General features: G+C 43.9%; 1 long non-coding RNA gene across 2 annotated transcripts in view; it reads left to right on the plus strand.

Annotated features, from left to right (window-relative positions):
• The window catches only part of LOC128351225 (uncharacterized), a 43,214-nt gene that overhangs the window by 20,818 nt on the left and 579 nt on the right, over nucleotides 1–21,817 (plus strand). The window contains exons 2-3 of one of the 2 annotated variants that reach the window (XR_008319652.1): nucleotides 12,316–12,444; nucleotides 21,610–21,729. This is a non-coding gene — a long non-coding RNA (uncharacterized LOC128351225). Of the gene's footprint in view, nucleotides 1–12,315; nucleotides 12,445–18,343; nucleotides 19,104–21,609; nucleotides 21,730–21,817 lie in introns of those variants that run through there. The other variant, XR_008319651.1, reaches the window with a different exon arrangement.

Genomic DNA, 21,817 nt, shown 5'->3' on the forward strand with positions numbered 1-21,817 from the left:
TACTTCCGGCCACTTCCATTCGAAGAGGGGGAAAGGGCAGCAGGGAGGTACACTGCTGCCCTGAAGGATTTTGCAGATACTGAGTGCCGGCAGGGTAAGAGTTGGGGCAGGGGTAGGAGTAAGTGCACCATCCCCCACCCTTAAAGTGAGATCTCCCACCTTTGAACTTCAACCCCCCTCCCCGCCCAGTGTTCGAACCTGTTTGGAGTCCCGTAACAGGTTCGTGCACATCCCTAGTGCCCAGGGCTTGGTGTGATATGTCAGAGTTGGAGAACTGTTGGGGAACAGTGTTCCAATTCAGCTTCTATCTAAATGGAGTATTGCCAAGGAAATCCAACATAGATGGACTTCAGAAGGAGAAACCTAAAAAATGAGGTGAAAAAGGAAGCTGAAAGGGAAAGTCAAGAGGGTTGAATCACTCCAGAAAGCATGGAACTTACTTAAAACCACAATAATAGAAGCTCAGTTGGAATGTATACCAAGGAGGAGGAAAGGTACCACCAAGTTCAGGATGACACCAGCAAGGCTAACAGGTAATCAGGGAAGCTATAAAAGGGAAGAAAAAAGGGAAGTACTGCCCAAACTAAGATTACAGGAAGGAACATAAACTCTAGCAAAAGAAATGCAAGGAGAAAATAAGGAATGCAAAAAGGGAGTTTGAGAGCATATAGCTAAAATTGTCAAGAGGAAGAACAAAAACTTCATTAAATGTATCAGAAGCAGAAAACCTGCCAGGGAAGCGGTTGGACCCTTAGATGGTAAGGGTGTGAAGAGGATTATTCAGGAGGATAAGGAGATTGTAGAGAAGCTGAATGAGTTCTTTGTATCTGTCCTCACATCACAGCAGAGGATACTGACCATATACACTCTGTGGAATTGAGCGTCTTGGTTTTGGGGCTGAAAAACTGGGCCAATATGAGGCGATGAGAGAAGATGTTCTAAACTGTTTTGGGAAACTAAAAATTTACAAATCGCCAGGGCCAGATGGCAACCACCCAAGACCAGAAGAAACTCTAATGTTAAATTGCTCATCTCCTAGCAAAAAAATATGTAACTTGTCCCAGTACAATCAGGCTCTGAACCAGAGGATTGGAAAGTAGATAATGTAACTCCAATTTTCAAAAAAGGACCCAGTGGAGATCTGGGAAGGCCAGTTAGATTAACGTCTGTGCTGGGTAAATTGATGGAAAGTATACTTAAGGACAAAATGGTTAAACATATATTTAAGAGAACACCTTCTTGGCTATGAACCACACTGCCCATTGAGATCATCTGCCCATTGAGAGGTTCGTCTGCAGTTGCCATCAGCTCATCTAGTGGCTACTCAGGGATGGGCCTTCTCCATTGCTGCCCCGAGGCTTTGGAACACACTTCCTGCTGAAATAAGAGCCTCCTCATCTCTTGCAACTTTTAAAAAGGCAGCCAAGAACCATTTGTTAACCCAGGCTTCTAATTAGATATTGGGGCTATTCTCATGATCAACAAAAATCGGGCTAGGAGAGCCTAGCCCGATTTTTGTTGATCGTGTAAAAACCACCGGGCTCGCAGGTGAGTCTGGTGGCTCACAAGCATGTAACCTGCTCAAGTAGCCCTCCCTAAAGCCCTGGTTTGCAGAGTGAGCGCTCCGCAAACCCAGGCTTTCTGCTTGTGAGTAGCCACAGTGCGGCTCCCTGGAAGATCCCTGGAGGGAAGTAGAAAAGCTGCCCTCGGCTCCAGGGGTCTCGCCAGGATGCCCTTTTCACTCGCACAGGGCATGCTGGAGCTTGCCGTCACGGAGCCGGCAAATGTGTGGGCGGCCATTCCGGCCACCCAGGGCTCTTGCCACAATCGTCTGTGGGGAGAGCGGGCTTAGCCCACTCTCCCCGCAGTATCAGCAAAAGTGGGTCTTACTGATCATGAGACTTGCCTCATTGTTTTAAATGGGTTTTTATTAGTTTTAACATGTTAAATGTTTTAATGTTTTAATATTTTTATCTGTTTTTATTGTTTTGTTGTAAACTGCCCAGAGATTTGTGTTTTGGGTGGTATACAAATATGTTAAATTAAATGAATGAGTGAATGAATGAATGGATGGATGGATGGATGAATAGACGAACAGGCCCTGCTGAAGAAGAACCAGCATGGCTTCTGCAAGGGCATGTCTTGCAAAGCCTTGCTTCTGCAAGGGCAATCCTCACTAACCTTTTGGAGTTCTTTGAGAGTGTCAGCAGGCATGTGGATAAAGGTGATCCAGTTGATATGGTAAACTTGGACTTCCAAAAAGCTTTTCACAAAGTCCCCCACCAAAGGCTCTTGAGTAAACTTAGCAGTCATGGGATAAGGGGACAGGTTCATGGATGGATCGATAATTGGTTAAAGGATAGGAAACAGAGGGTAGGAATAAGTGGACAATTTTCACAATGGAAGGAAGTAAAAAGTGGGGTCCCCAAAGTATCTGTACTGGGATCAGTGCTTTTTAACTTGTTCAGAAATGATCTAGAAGTTGGAGTAAGCAGCAAAGTGGCCAAATTTGCAGATGACACTAAACTATTTAGGGTAGTGAAATCCAAAACAGATTGTGAGGAGCTCCAAAAAGATCTCTCCAAACTGAGTGAGTGGGTGAGAAAATGACAAATGCAATTCAATGTAAGCAAGTGTCAAGTGGTGCATATTTGGGCAAAAAAACCCCAACTTCACACACATGCTGATGGGATCTGAGCTGTCAGTGATTGTGGAGAGATATCTTGGGGCTGTAGTGGACAGCTCATTGAAAGTGTTGATTCAGAGCACAGCAGCAGTAAAAAAAGGCAAATTCTATTCTAGGGAGCATTAGGAAGGAGATTGAAAATTTAAATGCTTATATTATCATGCCTTTATACAAATCTATGGTGCGGCTACATTTGAAGTGCTGTGTTTAGTTCTGGTAACCTTAGGAAGGATATTGAAGAATGGGGAAAGGTGCAGAAGCATGCAACCAACATGAACAGGGGCCTAGTGCACCTTCCTTATGAGGCAAGCCTACAGCATCGGGGGCTCTTTTGTTTGAAAAAGAGGTGACTAAGGGGAGACATGATTGAGGTGTATAAAATTATGGATTGAGTGGAGAGGGTGGGCAGAGAGAAAATTTTCTCTCTCTCTCACAACACTAGAACCAGGGGTCACCCCATGAAAGTGAAGGTTAGGGAAATTAGAACCAACAAGAGGAAGTACTTTTTCATACAGTGCATAATTAATCTATGGAATTCTTTGCCATGGGATGTGGTGAAGGCCACTAGTTTGGATGGCTTTGAAAGGGGTTTAGACAAATTCATGGAGGACAAGTCTATCAATGACTACTAGTCTGGTGCCTATAGGCCACCTTCAACCTCAGTGGCATGATTCTTCCCTGAAACAGGATGCTGGACTAGATAGGCCTTGGCTGTTCAAGTTTTTATATCAGTCTAACACAGGGAAATCAGATAAGAGAAAGCATAGTCAGTGGGGAATGCCCTTACTGGCTTTCTTTACCCCAGTTCCCGTAGTGGTCAATCGGGTTGCTGATGTTAAGAGTTGATTCCATCCGGAGCTTTGTATCCTGTGCACTCTCTGGCCAAACATGAGCAGATGGAAAGGTTTCAGTCCAAACAGTACAACAGATCTTTTTCAATCTGTGCATATGCTCTTCATTTCTGATAATGCTCTACTGGCAAATGCAATAGGTTACTGTTGCAGTAAAAGGACAGCTCCTAGGTATCTTGGATGCTTTACATTTCAAAATTAGCTGTTTACTGAAACTGTAGTAGTTGATCCCAGGGCTTTTGATTATTGTGCCCCTCTTCTCCTCAAAAACCAGCTGAAGCCTTTCTGACCATTCCTATTCAAACTCTTTATGTATCAGCTGCAGTCTCATTGTAACCTGCTACCCCTCTACAAAACAGTTTTACCTTTTGTTTTTCTTCCTCTTCCTCTAAAACAAGATCCATACAGCCCTAAACTCCTCTCACCAATGCTTCCATGCCTGCCTAGACTGGTTGCAGTGAATTGCAGTGGTGCTGAGGGCTAGGGATGTAGATGGAACTGGATGGCCAGGTTCGGTTCAAGTTCAGACCAGGCTCGAACCAGACTGGGCCATTTCAATCCGGCACCTCCTCAAACCCTGCCCCCCGGTTCGTGAATCTTTTTTAAAAAAAATATTTAAAAAAATTTACTTACCCCCTTTGGGGGAGTTGTTGGAGGTGGCGGGGGGGAGGGTCTATGGAGGTTCCCCCTCCCACTTCTGGCCTCAATTACAGCTCTCCCCGCTCTCCGCTCAAAAATGCTGCAAAATCAACTTGGAGGTGTCCACTCAATATCGTTTTTTGTCAGAATTCAAACATTTCGGCACCCACTCAGCTTACAGCTTCTGCATACCCAACTGCTTATGAATTATAAACCCAATGCATTCCCTGGATATCTCTAGTGTCTCAGCAATTGTTGTAGCCGAGATTAGCCGATCTACCAAAATCAGGTCATGAACATGATCAACAATTTCAGGAGTTGACACTGTTGAAGGGCTCCCAGATCTTGCAGCATCTTCAGTCTCAAAAACTCCACGCTGAAAGTTGGCACACCACTTCTTCACAGTTGAGTATGATGGGCACTTGTCACTCCATGTTTGCATCATACACTTATGGATTTCCTTTTTAGTTTTCTTCTACAGGAACAGGAACTCCATGATGGCCCAGAGTTCAATACTTGGAAATTCCACACTTTTTGTTGATAGGGTTCTTTCAATGATCTGAAAAAGATTCAAAACTTAGCACTACGATCCAGCAAATTGGCACTTTACAATATAAAAGAACACTCTTTCCAGCTACAGTGACAAAATTACGCTCAGATTTTGGGAAGTGGGCCCGGCCGAGAACATTTCAGCACCCCCTCATAAGGGATGCCGGCAGGGGGAGGGGGAACCTCCTCAGACCCCCCCCCCGCCACCTCCAACAACTCCCCTGAAGGGGGTAAGATCTCTCTCTCTCTCTCTCTTCATTTTTTTTTAAAAAGAACCAAGCCTGGCTGTATCCTCTTGTACTCTCTCTGGCTGAATTCAGACATAACACATACCAGAGGTTCAATGGACCTGTGGTTCCACCCCCTCGCCCATGTGTTTACTTGCCCAAATTTGGACATAAGCACTGGCCTCCTCTCTGCAGTCTGCGAGACTGCAGAAAGCAGTAACTAGCTGCCAGGTATCCTCCTTTGGTTGATGGACAGCTGCAGCAGCCAATCAATACACAGAGAAGGAGGAGCTTCCTTCCCTCAACTCCAGTCCCAGGAAAGGATGCCACCATTACGGAATTTGAAGGTAATGGAGGCAGCACAAACCAGAAGCGAGAGCAATGAGCCTCACATCAAACCAAGGGTTCAAATTGGATTTTGGTGAGTGAACCCACTGGTCGAGTTAGGGTCCAAACTGCGATTGCCTGCATCTGAACATTCAGGTTGGGGACCTCTGGCTGCTCTGCCTCTGTTTCCCCATGATGTCCAAATCCAGCCTCTGAGACGTGTCAAGTCACTTCCTGTAACTGTTCTGTACTTTGGCACCTGCATCGTGTGTCCCTGAGCCACTCCCCCTGTCTGCTCTCCAAAGTCTCTTACTTAGTTCCACATAAATGACTACAGGGGAATTTTTTAAATCTTTCATTACATATCATATATACTGTTAATCCAGACATGTCATTTTGGAGGACTTGCAGATTCAGTCACAAGAGATCAAGTTGTAACTAGCATCATGGATTCTGTCCTGAGGGGAAAAATATCCCTTGAAGACTCTGATTTAAACTTAGAAAAGGCAATCAGAATTTGCCAAGCTGCAGAGCTGAACCAATCCAGACTTCAAGTTTTGGAAGGAAAACAAGAAAATGCAGCAGTGAACGGGATCAGACAGTGTCAGGGAAAAAAGAGCATGCAAAATCAACACAGGATTGAATGCTCCAATTTTTGAACTCTGTAAGCAACAGAATAATATATGAATAAATGATTGCTCACATGGTGGAAGCAAGAACAGATTCAGGCAGTGCCCTGCCTTAAATGATCTGGCATATCTGCAAGAAGCAGAGCCATTCTGAAAAGGAAAAAAAATTGCAAGCAAGCACAGACTGCCCCAGAAAGAAAGGAACCATCATGTTCCTCATGGTGGAGAAAGCATCAGCAATTCTCTGCACAGAAAAGACTGCAGCACAAGTGCCAGAAAAACATTTTTCTCAAGAAGTCTGCAAGAAACCTCAGCAGCCAATGACTGGACAATAGCTTTGAATAAAAATTGAACTCCCGTTACTTACAGGTTGGTCCCTAGAGCCTTGTTCAGGCATTATACAAAGCATTGCTGTTGAATCTAGGTGCAGCATCCATACAAGTGTGCAAGCAAGCCACATCCAACACCAATGTGCTCTGTAGTTCACAGTGTGTGTGGCTGGGACCATGAGGTACGTAGCTGGAGGGTGGCCAGTGAACATAAGAACAGCTCTACGGGATCAGGCCCAAGGCCCATCTAGTCAAGCATCCTGTTTCACACAGTGGCCCTCCAGATGCCGCTGGAAGCCTACAAGCAGGAGTTGAGGGCATGCCCTCTCCCCTGCTGTTACTCCCCTGCAACTGGTACTCAGAGGCATCCTGCCTTTGAGGCTGGAGGTGGCCTATAGCCCTCCGACTAGTAGCTGTTGATAGACCTGTCCTCCATGAAGCTATCCAAACCTGTCTTAAAGGCATCCAGTTGTTGGCTGTCACCACATCTTGTGGCAGAGAATTCCACAAGTGGATTATGCATTGTGTGAAAAAGTACTTTTGTTTGTTGGTCCTAAATTTCCTGGCAATCAATTTCATGGGATGACCCCTGATTCTAGTGTTATGTGAGAGGGAGAAGAATTTCTCTCTATCCACTTTCTTCACAGCATGCATGATTTTATAGACCTCCATCATGTCTCCCTTCAGTTGTCTTTTTTCTAAACAAAATAGCCCCAGGTGTTGTAGCCTTGCCTCATAAGAAAGGTGCTCTAGGCCCCTGATCATCTGGGTTACCCTCTTCTGCACCTTTTCCACTTCTACAATGTCCTTTTTTAGATGTGGTGACCAGAAATGTAAGTGTGGCCGCACCATAGATTTGAATAAAGGCAGTATAATATTAGCCATTTTATTTTCAATCCCCTTCCTAATGATCCCTAGCATGGAATTGGCCTTTTTCACGGCTGCTGCACATTGAATTGAAACTTTCAACGAGCAGTCCACCACAACCCCAAGATCCCTCTCCTGGTCACTCACCAACAGCTCAGATCCCATCAGCGTATAATTGAAGTTAGCATTTTTTGTCCCAATGTGCATCACTTCACACTTGCCAACACTGAACCGCATTTGCCATTTTGTTGTCTACTCACTCAGTTTGGAGAGATCATTTTGGAGCTCCTCACAATTAGTTCTGGATTTCACTACCTGAAAGAGTTTGGTATCATCTGCCAATTTGGTGACCTCACTTCCACCCCTACTTCTAGATCATTTCTGAACAAGTTAAAAAGCACTGATCCCAGTACAGATACAATACTACTTCTTACTTCCCTCCATTGTGAAAACTCTCCATTTATAGCTACCCTTTTTTTCCTGTCTTTCAACCAGTTAGCAATCCAAACATGCACTTCTCCCCTTATCCCATGACCACTAAGTTTCCTCAGAAGTCTTTGATGTGGAACTTTGTCGAAAGCTTTTTGGAAGTCCAGTGCCTCATGATATGTCATTTTCCTGTCTCCTAGCTGTGACTAGGTGGTTAGAAATATGCTCAGTGTTATGTGTAGCATGGAGTAGTTTGAGACCAATCTGCTCCGTTCTTTTACTTCTGACTTGGCCAATCAGTGTGGTGTAGTGGTTAGAGTGCTGGACTAGGACCGGGAAGACCCGAGTTCAAATCTCCATTCAGCCATGAAACTAGCTGGGTGACTCTGGGCCAGTCACTTCTCTCTCAGCCTAACCTACTTCACAGGGTCATTGTGAAAGAGAAACTCAAGTATGTAGTACACCACTCTGGGCTGCTTGGGGGAAGAGCGGGATATAAATGTAAAAAAAAAATGATGATGATAATAATAATAATAATAGCAGAATAGAAGAAAAAGAAATAGAAAAAAATCACAAAATACAAAGATCTACAGATTGAAATTGAAAGGCTGTGGCAGAAAAAGACCAAAAGAATCCCAGTGGTATTTGGCGCCCTGGGTGCAGTTCCAAAAGACCTTGAAGAGCACCTCAACACCATAGGGGCCACAGAAATCACCATCAGCCAATTCCAAAAAGCAGCTTTACTGGGAACAGCCTATATTCTGTGACGATATCTATAATAATAACAGCAACAATATTGATAATAAAATTCAGCCATCCCAGGTCCTTGGGAAGGACTCGATGTCTGGATAAAACAAACCAGTCAATAACACCTGTCTGACTGTGTAAACAAGATAATAATCACATAAAACATATACAGGTCTTTTTTTTACCATATCTCCTGAGGTTTCTGGCAGTTCATTGCATCTGTCATCTTGCTTCCTGCACTACTGTGACTTACACAGTGAAGGGTGCTGTGATGTCATTGCATCTAACGTTGTGTGTGTGTGTGTGTGTGTGTGTGTGTGTGTGGTGTAATTTTGTAGGGACAGATAAGTCCAGCTCTCCTCAGCTCTATTGCCAACACAATGGCTGACATGTTGCGCAGAGCAACATGGCCAGTTCTGAACTGCCTGTGCCATTGTGGGCCTCCTATACAGAACCTGTGATGCTGTAGAACAGGGTTCATCCGCTACTAATTAAAATGGCACAATCACAGTCCTTCTGCAGTACTACATCAAGAGGAAATAATGGACATAGTGTGGCAGAAGCACATGATTGCACAATTTTAATAGTAGTGGATGAGTCCTGTTCTGCAACACAGAGTGCGCTGCTTTTGATGCCTACAGAGGTGTGGGAGGTTCAGAACTGACTGCATCAAAAAACATCCGAGATGGTGTGATATTCCTTTATAGCAGCCAACAAACTCTGTTGAAGGTATCAGCTTGAAACCAAGTAAGATGAACACTTTCCTGATCTGAAATTTAGAAAGGATTGATAAATAATTATAACAACAACAACAACAACAATTTATTATTATTATTATTAATTATTATTATTTATTATTATTTATTATTATTAACTTTATTTGTTAGCCACCCCATAACAAATTGTTCTCTGAAACATGAAACATATGTTTCATTGCAGTTCAAAAATTAAAACATTTGGTACCAAGGTGCCACTTTAATACATTTAAATTTAAACAAATCAGATTGAACAAAGAATATCCCTTAGCCTATTTGGGGTGGATTAACCTTTTTGCTGCCTGTAGGCAAAAAAGATTTGCCGCTCTGGCTTGAAGGCTTGGGTGGTGGGGTCAGGGCAAGTTAAACGTATTCTTAAACTTTTTTCAGCCGCTGCTGCGCAGCAGTGATGGTAGCACAGACAGGGAGCAGTGGGGGGGGGGCACTTTCAGAGCAGAGGAGAGACTGACAGGGGGAGGCAGCAGTGGCAGGAGCTGCTTCCCAGAGTGTGCCTGCCACCCAAATGACAGGACAGGCCATTTTCGACCCACTTTGGGGGCTCTCTGCTCACATGCATGCAGCAGCGGTTGAAAAAAGTTTAAAAATAGATTTTTAAATCTATTAGTCGGCCCCCGATCCCCCAAATTTGCTGCTTCTTAGGAATTTGCTACCATAGGCAAGTGACTATCTTGCCAATGCGTTAATCCACCCCTGAGCCTATTCTTAAATTGAGCCTTGACCATATCCACCTTGGTCCCTTTAAAATATGCAAGGGAAAATCCATATGATTGAATTAAATGAACAACATCTGAAAGCAATAATCCTTTTTCAAATTTGTGATCAATGTTGCTCTAGTAAACACAGTTTGGGTATTTTATTCTAGTATTTTAAAAATGTGTAGATGGATATAATTTGCAATCCGTAGAATCCCCATTCCCATTGTAAGGACTGAGGTGCTGTAAGGAATACTCAAAGCAGATCTTAGCATTTTATTGAACTTTCAGATTTAAAAACAAAAAGAAATGTTATCCCCAAATTTCAGCTCAGAAGAACCAAAGGAAATAGCTGCACCTCTCATTAAGAATATGAGAGGTGCCTCCAGAATGCTAAAATATTTTTCAGTCTAGTCTGCCATAAGCTAGTCACTTGTTTAAAGCAATTGTACCAGCAGTTAGTTTCAGAAAAAATGGATCCCTAGGCAACCATAAGAACTACCCTGCTTGATCTTCTGGTCATCAATTCTCCAAACGTGTCTTTTAGTCCTCCTGCTGAAAACAACCACTTTGGTCATATCATGATTTATAGCTAACTGGTCCTTTTTACAGTAACTCACCCAAGCTACAGTAATTGTCTTAACCCTACCTGCACATGGAAAACTAGATCCATGTCTTTTGCATAGAAAATCATTGATATTTTCTAGCCACCGAAGGCTGGGGAAAAGAATATTTCATCCTTACGTTCTGATATGATGTCATTCATGTAGAAATTGAAAAACAAAATGGAGCCACAATAGAATCCCATTTTACTCTTCCAAGATGTTGACGGTGGTTTGACCAGAAGGGTCTGTTCTAATTGTGTGTACAAGTACTGATGTAAGTGATTTAACAAGATATAAAGGTTTACGGTTTACATTCGTTCTGTTCCTATCAAAGTTAGCCACAATTTATCCCTGTTTACAGAATCAAATACAACTTTCAAATTAACAAAAGCAAAATTTCCTTTTTCACATGAATATCTGTGACAATGACAGTTGAGTGTAAAATAACTTTGAGTCACAATTTCTGACAATAAAACTAAAGTATAAAACTTTAAAGTATAAAGACAGTCATGGGATAAGGGGACAGGTTCATGTGTGCATTAGTAACTGGTTGAAGGACAGGAAACAGAGGACAGGAATAAATGGACCGCTTTCACAATGGAGGGAAGTAAGAAGTGAGGTCCCCCAGGGATCTGTTCTGGGACCAGTGCTTTTAAAGAGAGAAATTTTAAATAGATAATTTTTTCTCCCTCTCTCACAAAACTAGAAACAGGGCTTATTCTATAAAATGGAAGACCAGGAAATTTTGGACCAACAAAAGGAAGTATTTTTACAAAGCGCATAGTTAATCTATGGCATTCTCTGTCACAAGATGAGATGACAGCCACCAGCCTGGATGGCTTTAAAAGGGGCTTAGTCAAATTCATGGTGGACAAGTCCATCAATGGCTACTAGTCTGGTGTCTATGGGCCACCTCTAGCCTCAGAGGCACAATGCCTCTGAATACCAGTTGCAGGGGAGCAACAGAAAGAGAGAAAGCATACCCTCGCCTAGTTCCTGTGGGCTTCCTTGAGGCATCTGGTGGGCTACTGTGTGAAACAGGATGCTCGACTGGATAGGCCTTGGATCCAGCTGGGCTGTTCTTATGTTCTTGTGTTAATTATCCAAAGTTTAAAATTCTGCCAGGAAACCCATTAACGTCTTCCAAGTCCTCTAAATAATGTAAGAGGCATTTGTGATAAACATCTATTCATGAAATAGGTTGATAATTACTGGAGTGGCTGACATATTGTGCAGTGTCTCCAATGGCCATACCATTTTTCAACTGTGTTTGCATAACTCCGGCATTTTTGCAAGAGTGCTCTTGCACAATGGAGGGGCATGCTATTGTTACAAGCTCCTAGCAAAAATGGCAAAAGCTTAGAAATCTCTTCAGTAACTGGTAGCCAGGGGCTATGACTATTAACATCTTCCCCTGAACCTTAGTCTCTATAGAACCAATACATTATGTCAAAGAATATAGAATTAAAATAAAACCTGCCTGCTTCATTTGAAAGACAGCACCAATAAGGTTTTGTCAATGTGCCTGCAATTTACCAACTTCCAAAAGGCTGCACAATCCTTTGATGCAGAAGCACTCTAGTCTAGACGTTACCCCTGTGTTTATGGAGGAAAGGTTTTGTTTTGTTCTAAGTAAGACCTTATAGTACTCCTATTCAGTCAGGGCTAATACCACATCCTTGCTATCACTATGCTTCTACTAGCTGCTTGTTTTACTACCCTTTTCATTTGTTTACATTCATTGTCAAACCATTTGGTTTTTCTTCCAATCGTTTTAATAGACTGTCAGGGAAAAATAAAACGGGCCTGAATTCATTTATAATCTGGAAATATAGTTCAATAACAATTGCTGGTGATATATCAGATGATAAAAGCAAGCGCTTAGATGAACTAATTTAGGTGACAATAATTTATTATGAATGTCTGCTGATAATCTGCCATTCTGTTTTATTCTTCTTGAAGCTATTGGTACCAGTTCTGACATAAAAGTGGCATCTGAGATGAGACTAGATTTTGCAATTGAAACGACAGATTCATTTTAATGGGCTAACAGTCACTGAATCCAAAGCTGATACCTCAAAGTCTTCAGAAGTAAGTATACTGAGGCCAGGGGACACACATAAAATTGTCCGCACTCCTATCAAGTGGGAGGCTAGAATTATTTACAATATTTCTAAACTGCTTTTTGGATTAAAATCAGATTAAAATTAATTTCATAACTAAAACAACCAAATCATATAGTAGGGTTAATTTCCAAAGCAGTACTAGAAAGAATTGCCTGCTTCCAGAACATTATGAAAGAACCAAATGAACAGCTTGCAGAAGGGATTTCCAAAGCTCTGGGGCAGAAACCAAGCAAGTCCTGTTTTTTGTGGATCTACGTGAAATCTGGCATCTACGTGAAATGGAACTTGAAGGGATTCTTTAGAATCACCCATTAGGACAAGGTATTCATATGTATTATGTCCCACAAATTCTATAACTATCTTCAGCTTATCCACTTCATTCAACAAAGAATTTTGAGGGCTTTGAAGGAATATATAGATGATCATAGTTAGAACACTCTTGACGTTACAGTAAAATTCCACTATTGACATTGAGCAATCAGACATATCTAAAACCTGACGGTAATCCTAAACTTGACTAAAATAGCCAAGTGTAGAAACAGAGCACACGCAAAAGTTTGGCTCATTGTGTAATGCCTGAACTTGCCATGTCAGGTGAAGAATGTTGGGTTCCCCCTGCCACCTGATATTTGCCCAAGATTCTCAAGCCAACTTCAAATGTTTGTTATTGATGTTGGGTTAATGTTAGGTGATGGTGAGAACCTCACATTCTCCACCCAATGTTTCCAGATTTGGATAACACAGAAATGGGCAGAAGTACTGGCTTGTGCTGGGAGTATGTGCTTCTAGGAACCTCTGTGAGAACCTGCCGTTAGTCTCAGGCAACAGTATTTTGTCTGTGTCAATTGCCCAGATTTCCCTGGAGGCACAGAATACCATTATACTTAAGAAGACTATAAACATCCTTGCTGATGTTTGGGGTATTTTCCATGAATGTCCAGTAATGTTCCACAAAAATATAGACAGTTATCTACTAACATGATCATTATCCTAGATAGGTAGTAGTCACTATACAATAAAGTAGTTTAAGTTAGGGATGTGCATGAACCTGTTCGGAGGCCCTTTTATGGGCCACCAAACAGGTTCGAACACTGGCTGGTTTGAATAGCTAAACGGCGAGGGTGGGGTAACTTTAAGGGTGGGGGAGGGCTTACCCCTCCTTCCGCTTTGCTGGTGCTGGCTGCAAAGCCGGTCTGGTGGGGCAGCAGCGTACATCCCTGCTGCTCCACCCACTCTTTGGACTGGAAGTAGGCAGAAGTAGTGAGCGTGATGTGTGCGCACGCACACCCGATGTGTGCGCACACATGTGCTACTTCCTCCTCTTCCGGTCCAAAGAGCAGACGGGGCAGCAGGGAAATATGCTGCTACTCCACTGGAAAGGTTTTCCAGTCAGAGCCAGTGGAGGAAAAGTGGAGGGAGGAGTAAGTGCACCCTCCCCCACCCTTAAAGTTACCCCACCCCCGCGGTCAAACTTACCCTTGCCGGTTCCGCGCACATCCCTAGCTTATGTTCCTACATTCATAACATTCAGTTAGCATTCATAGGGGCCATTCTCATGACCAACAAAAATCTGGCTAGCAGAGGCTGGCCCGATTTTTGTTGGTCATCAGAACCACTGGGCTCGCAGCCAAGCCCGGTGGTTCTGGAGCAGCTAACCCGTTCAAGAACCCCTGGCAAAAAGCAGGTTTGCGGAGCGAGCGCTCCTGCAAACCTGCTTTTTGCGATCGTGAGTAGCCGTGGCGCGCCTTCGTGCCACGCCTACTCATGAGTAGACCCCCGGCCAAGAGGCTTAAAAGCAGCCTCCCGGCTCGGGGGTCTCCCCAGTATGCCCTGCGCACTTGCGCAGGGCATACTGGGGCTTGCGTGGGCTGAGCGACCCCCGCTCCCCCCACCCCCTGCCGGCTCCGTCTCGGAACCGGCCATCGTGTGGGCAGCCGATCCAGCCGCCTAGGGCTCCCTGCCTGCTCGTCAGCAAGGAGAGTGGGCTTAGCCCGCTCTTCCCACTCACCAGACAAAACTGGGTCTCACTGATCGTGAGACCCGGTCCATAATCTTTATATAACTTTCCAGATTCACACTTTTGTTATTAATACTGTAAATTAGCACCTGCATTTAAGCTGGCCAAAATGAGTAAAATGTGCTCTTAGGAATGGACAGAAAACATTTTATCTGGAGAACAGACAGGAATCATTTGCCAAAAAGCCCTTATTTCCTCCACAGCAGTTCTACTATTTCCAGAGCAATACTCTATCAGATAAATCTCCCTATAAATGCTGGCAATAGAGTTCAAGAAGGTTAGATTAAGACCACATGAGCAAGCAGCTGTATTAATTTCCTTTTCAAGTGTCTTTCTGCGCATGTTGCAAGATTGGGCACATTAGAAGAAACATGAAGTTAGGGATGTGCAAAAAATTTCGGGCACAGAACGATCTGTGCCCGAAACGAACAATTTCGGGTGATTCGGGGCCGAACCGAATCACCCCCGATGCCCCCCGAATTTTTTCGGGCACGTGCCGAATCACCCGAATTTCGGGCACAAAAAATTCGGGTGATTTGGTTCATGGTTGATTTTTGGCGATTTTTTAAAGTTTTAGTGACTTTGGGGAAGTTCGGGGGCATAGCATGGGATTTGGGCAAAAGGAGTGGGGTGGGGTGGTAGTGCCTAATGGGTGCAGGCTACCACCCCAATTTCAGGGGGATTGGGCAAAGGGCTGATTTTTGGTAAATTTCTGAAAATTTCATGTCTTTGGGGCAGATTGGGGCATATTGGGGCAGAAAGTGGGGGCTGGGGCAGAATAGTGGGGTGGGGTGGTAGTGCCTAATGGGTGCAGGCTACCACCCCAATTTCAGGGGGTTTGGACAAAGGGGTGATTTTTTGAGAATTTTTGAAGTTTTGGTGACTTTGGGGCAGTTTGGGGGCAGAAAGTGGATCTGCCCCAAAGGAGTGGGGTGGGGTGGTAGTGCCTCATGGGTGGAGGCTACCACACCAATTTCAGGGGGATTGGGCAGAGGGCTGATTTTTTGAGAATTTTTGAAGTTTGGGTGTCTTTGGGGCAGATTGGGGGCAGAAAGTGGATCTGCCCCAAAGGAGTGGGGTGGGCTTGTAGATAGTGCCTGATGGCTGGAGGCTACCACCCATCCCCAATTTAAGAGTGATTGGGCAGAGGGGTGAATTATGGTGAATTTATTTGTATGAGGTTTGTCTTCATAAGGTGAAGTGTGCTAAATTGATTACTTCCTCATATTATTCATAGTAAAGGAAAGTGTGAAAAAGTGAAAGTGGGGTCATGAGAGTTGTTTAATTGAAAAAAATCTCATTTGCTATGATAGAATGAGAATTCACACCTCAGAAAAAACTTCTGAGGTGTGAATTCTCATTCTATCATAGCAAATGAGATTTTTTTCAATTAAACAACTCTCATGACCCCACTTTCACTTTTTCACACTTTCCTTTACTATGAATAATATGAGGAAGTAATCAATTTAGCACACTTCACCTTATGAAGACAAACCTCATACAAATAAATTCACCATAATTCACCCCTCTGCCCAATCACTCTTAAATTGGGGATGGGTGGTAGCCTCCAGCCATCAGGCACTATCTACCAGCCCACCCCACTCCTTTGGGGCAGGTCCACTTTCTGCCCCCAATCTGCCCCAAAGACACCCAAACTTCAAAAATTCTCAAAAAATCACCCCTTTGTCCAAACCCCCTGAAATTGGGGTGGTAGCCTGCACCCATGAGGCACTACCACCCCACCCCACTATTCTGCCCCAGCCCCCACTTTCTGCCCCAATCTGCCCCAATCTGCCCCAAAGACATGAAATTTTCAGAAATTTACCAAAAATCAGCCCTTTGCCCAATCCCCCTGAAATTGGGGTGGTAGCCTGCACCCATTAGGCACTACCACCCCACCCCACTCCTTTTGCCCAAATCCCATGCTATGCCCCCGAACTGCCCCAAAGTCACTAAAACTTTAAAAATTCACAAAAAATCAGGACTTTGCCCAATCCCCCTGAAATTGGGGTGGTAGACTCTACCCATTGGGCACTACCACCCCACCCCAAAATTTTGCCCCTGGGCCCCTTTTTACCCCCCCGAATCGATTCGGATTCGGATTCAGATTAAATCCGAATCCGAACCGAATCAAGGGTGATTCGGGTGACCCAGATTCGGGCACAAAACAGAACGGGGGTGATTCGGCTCGGGTCCGAGCCGAATCACCCGAAAATCCGAATTGCACACCCCTACATGAAGTGGTAGAGATCCAAAATGAATGGGCATTTTAACTTTACCCTTTCTGTCACCAACCTGGAAGTCTTTGTGCTTAACTGAGTCTTTAAGAGGCTTGGGTGGAATTATGGCTGCACAAAATGTTGCCATAATTAGGTTTTCCTGGAGATCTTGAGGCTGCAATCCTAAACTCCATCACTAGGGAATGAACCCTGCTGCATTGAGATTTCCTTTTGAATAAACATATTCAGGGTGTATCTGAATAGTTCTATTTTCTCCTTCAAATTATTAAACTATGTGAGGAGGTGGGGCAATTTCAGCCATTTTGGGGGACTGCATGATGAATTCCTCAGCCCATTGGCAACCACCCATGTTTCCCAGAGAAAATTGTCACCCACCATTTTCCTCCATAAATCCCTTCAGAATAATATGCCATGACTAGTGCTGATCCAAATGGAGCCCATGCACAGGCCAGGAAAATGTCAGGCTAGGCTTGTGGATTTCAGGGGCAGAGATGCAAACTTCATAAAATTTCCAGGGAGTGGTGTACCATAGAGGTGCCCTTTTTCTTTTTCAAAAGCTTCTCCTCCTGGGAAGTAGTAGAAGTAGTGCTAGAAGTGCTGGAGCTCTTTCCAGCTTTCCAGAAATGACCTTAAAATTGTGAGCCCCCCAGAGATGGAAGTTTGGGGCAGCAGCATACAAGCTGGGGGGGGGGGAGAGAGAGAGAGAGAGGCTCTGTCATGATGCAGCATCATTCTAAAGGCATTCTAGGGGGGAAAACAATGTCCAGATGGAGCTGGCGGCTGCTGCTGCTAGCACTTCTAGTGTAAAGGTAAAGTTGTGCCCTCGAGTCTGTGTCAGCTCCTGGCGCCCACAGAGCCCTGTGGTTTTCTTTGGTAGAATACAGGAGGGGTTTATCATTGCCGTCTCCCGTGCAGTGTGGAATGATGCCTTTCAGCTTTTTCCTTGTAGTGTAGACTGCAACAATCACAATGAAAATTGGCACCCACTGCTTCAACCACCACCACCACCACCACCACTCAGCAGCTGTAAGCCCCTCCCCACCAAAACTTTACAGATTGTGACAAGAGCTATCAGCATTAATTGTCTTGAGATGGTTCCATCTTTTAAAACACAAATTCATTATGCAACCTTAGATATCTTAGTTTGAAATAAAAAGCACCTGTGGGAGGGATTACATTCACACTGCTGGAATGATGCCTCACTGGCAATGGATCCCGTCTGCCCCTTTTTGCCTGTTGGTTAGCATGGACTTATACTGTTTTGGTAATAACTCCAGGCCTCCAGGCAGCATGGAGCAAATCTGTTTAGCAGTATTAGGCAAACAAGAATAACAAAGAATCACAGAGTCAGAAGACAGTAGCCAAAAAGCATAACTTCTGCTGTATTAGAAATAGATAATGTCCATATTGAGGATCCTAATTTGTTCCTAACTACCCTCCCAGAGGAGACCTTGTTGGTTAACCACATACACTGCAAAGTTTCCAGAGATTCCTTAGTTGCCTTCATTTCTTGAAATAGTTTCTTCACGTATTCACCAATAAAAACGCATGACACACTTACTGCTTCAGATGTAAAAACTTCTAGGCCAACTTCCTTCACCTTAGAAGACTGTCTGTTAAAAGGAGGAAAATGGAAATTTAAAAATCCAAGCCTCCTCTCTGCCAGTGTTATATTAATAGCAGTGTCAACTTTTTCAGAAAATACATCTTCAGTCATTCTTGAGTCAAATACACTACCTTCATGATTAATACCTGAATGAAATGATAAGGGAACTGGAATGACAAACTAGTTACCAACACAATCCAAGTCATCTGCTGATCTTTGACAAGGCTTACTAGAAACTGTTTCAGGGTCATTTGCATCTGTCCTCATCCATGAAACTCCCTGAACTGTATTTGAATAAATATTGTTCCTTTAACACAATAGTTCTGAAGAGAGGATTAAGCTACTTGCATACCAAGCCTATGCATGCCTACTCAGAAGCAAGTACATAATTTGTTGCTATACCACTATGCTCATAGTGCAAGCTGGATAAGTAGTCAGAAGAAAAACTGAAAGCCCCACAGCACCAATTCACACCAATGACAATTTAAGGATAAACTTCAAGAATACCCACTCAAATAATGAGCTGAATATTCAGAAGGGTATTGCCCTAAGTGTTTACTCCACTGCACAAAACTAAATGCTGGCATGCCCCATTGCTGGGGCTGTAAAGATGCTACTGGTTCAACTGCTTTGTCTTCTGAAGTCTTTCCTCCCAGGAACTGGACACTACAGGAATGGATGAGTGGCTCAGGTATAGATTTTCTGGTTGAAAGGAAGTTTTGACATTCTTTCTCTGGCCCACATGGATGTCTGCATGACAGGTAAAAGTCCAGGTTACTTTCTTTTGGGAGTAGTAGTAGTAGTAGTAGTAGTAGTAGAATAAACTGGAGAAGAATGCACTGTCTAGGAACAGTACTGTGAGAAAATGAAGGGGTCAGCCAGATCAGGGATTCTCAACGTTGGGTCCCCAGATGTTATTGGACTTCAACTCCCATAATCCCTAGCTCCAGTGGCCTTTGGTTGGGGATTATGGGAGTTGAAGTCCAAAAACATCTGAGGACCAACATTGAGAATCCCTGAACTAGATCACCAGCTAGTGGTTAGAGCATCTTTCCTGTTGAAGAGGAGTGTTATCGGCTGACAGGCTGGGAGTGGATAGACTAGTCCTCCATCAAACTTGCAAATCAAGTTTGTCCACTTAGGTGGAACAATCCTGGGCCCTCACCCTCAGTCTTCCCAAGCTTCCCATTCCCTGCTTGTTTCATACCCAAAGGCTACCACCTTCCAGGGAACAGCTCCTTCTCTAGCAAGGGGGTGAGGCTGAGTAAGTGGAATATACTCACCCTAGATGGAGTTCAGTTCTCCCCTAGCAAGCAGAAGCAGAAAAGCCTCACACAGCTGCTCATTATGTAGACTTCAGCAAAAAGAGGGTAGGGTTAAGCAAGTGGTGGAATGAACTCATCCTAAATCAGGGCTGCTCAACTTTGGCCCTCCTGCAGAACTCCCATAATCCCAGGCTATTGGCCACTGTGGCTTGGCATTATGGGAGTCGTAGTCCAAAAACAGCTGGGGGTGGGGGGCAAAGTTGAGCAGGCCTGCCCTAGATGGAAATCAGTTTTCCCTGGTTGGCAGCCCCAGTTACAACTTGAAAGAAATCACAAGCACTAACCAATAACATTATGGGTGGCTTCACACGTAACAGCAGCGAGTAAATACAGAACCGCTGCCAGTTCCTCCTGAACATGAGCTCCCACTATTTCTGCTACTTCTGGGACCTCTCAACCTGCCAGTGTCAGCTGGAGAATGTCTGGTTCTCAGTGTTAAGCTGAGGTAGGTTATCAACATTATTGACTCCAAAATGTTGGTAATTCACCACCCACCCACCTAATTGCGGGGGTGGGGTTAGAGATCACAGAAGTGGTAGCAGTAGTGACAGTGTTCGCTCAGTGAGAACTAGTGGCTCTTCTGTTCTTACTTACCGCTGTTAATGACTGTGAAGCTGTCTTATGTGTTGTTCATGCATCGGCAAGTGACATAGGAACATAAGAAGCTGCCATATATCAAGTCAGACCATTGGTCCATCTAGCTCAGTATTGTCTACACAGACTGGCAGCAGCATCTCCAAGGTTTCAGGCAGGAATCTCTCTCTCAGCCCTATCTTGAAGATGCTGCCAGGGAGGCAACATGGAACCTAGATGCTCTTCCCAGAGTGGCTCCTTCCCCTAAGGGGAATATCTTATAGTGCTCGCACTTCTATTCTCCCATTCATATGCAGCCAGGGCGAACCTTGCTTAGCTAAGGGGACAAGTCATGCTTGCTACCACAAGACCAGCTCTCCTCTCTTTGTGCCTCAGTCATAGTACTCTTCTGCGGTCAACTTTGGAAAAAGTGGTTGTCACCATCTATATAAACCTCCACTATTTCTAATGAAACAATATGGCTCTTAAGTCTGGGATGAAAGTATTTCTCTATTCACATATTGGATTAATGAAGCCCAACCATTTGCAGCTAGGATTGAACCTAAACTATCCATTTTGATATCATTAAAAGGAAGTCCATTTTTCAATGTGCTTTTCAAAGCTCCCTTTGACATTTTCAGTATTTTTCTTCCAACCAGCTCACAGCAAACTGTGCAGAACTATTTTTAAGGCTGCAGGGAACTATGTGTCCCTGAACTACCTGACAAGGATCACAATGGGTCACATTGGGGGAAGCTCCCTGATTTAACTGAGCAAAAACCTCAGCCAGCTTCACTTTGATATGCCCTGTTCAAGCTTTTCCACAGTTAGATGGCAAGTTGTCCAAAGTCATCCAGCGTGTTATGACTGAGTGATTCAACACTAGCCATTAATCACTCTGACACTTATTTTCCATTTTCCTTTCTTCATATACTTTATACATTTCTGATATTGCCTTGCCTGAAAGAGACTTAATATCCCGATTCTAGGATAAGATTGTACTGACAAACTCCACACAATTGGCAGATCTATATCACAGCTCCTGTTGAAAGAAATTGGGCAGCCATGGGACTGCCTTTGGGAAACTGGGATCACTCTGGAAATCCACCTTCCATACCAAACTTCATTCCTAATGCCATAGATTCATTTTGGACAGGCTAGTTCAGCAACGATTACCAACCACACACGCATAATCCTGACTGAAGTCCTATTGATTGCCATGGGGTTAGAGAGACAGAGCATTCTGCAGAAATATTTTGCAATGAAATTCTAATACAAAGGTGTATACATCAAATTACTTTTATACAAATGATGCCTTTCTTTCAAATTCTTTATGTTTCTTCCATTTTCCATTTGTCCTCCTTTTCAGTGCAGCTTAATTCTGGGTGTGCTGAAGCTTAAAATGTAGCTTCCGATTTATAATAGCGACAGGGCATGCAGCAAATGTCAACAAATCCCTTGGCACCTGGGAATGTAGGAAATGTGAAAGGTAAGTCAGAGCAGTCCATTCTAGCAGCTGAAGAAAATGGCGGGGGGGGGGGCGGCAGGGGGGGAACCCTTTCAGAAAATAAATCATA

The sequence above is a fragment of the Hemicordylus capensis genome, chromosome 3, assembly GCF_027244095.1.
Source record: "Hemicordylus capensis ecotype Gifberg chromosome 3, rHemCap1.1.pri, whole genome shotgun sequence".
In the NCBI taxonomy this organism is placed as follows: Eukaryota; Metazoa; Chordata; class Lepidosauria; order Squamata; family Cordylidae; genus Hemicordylus; species Hemicordylus capensis.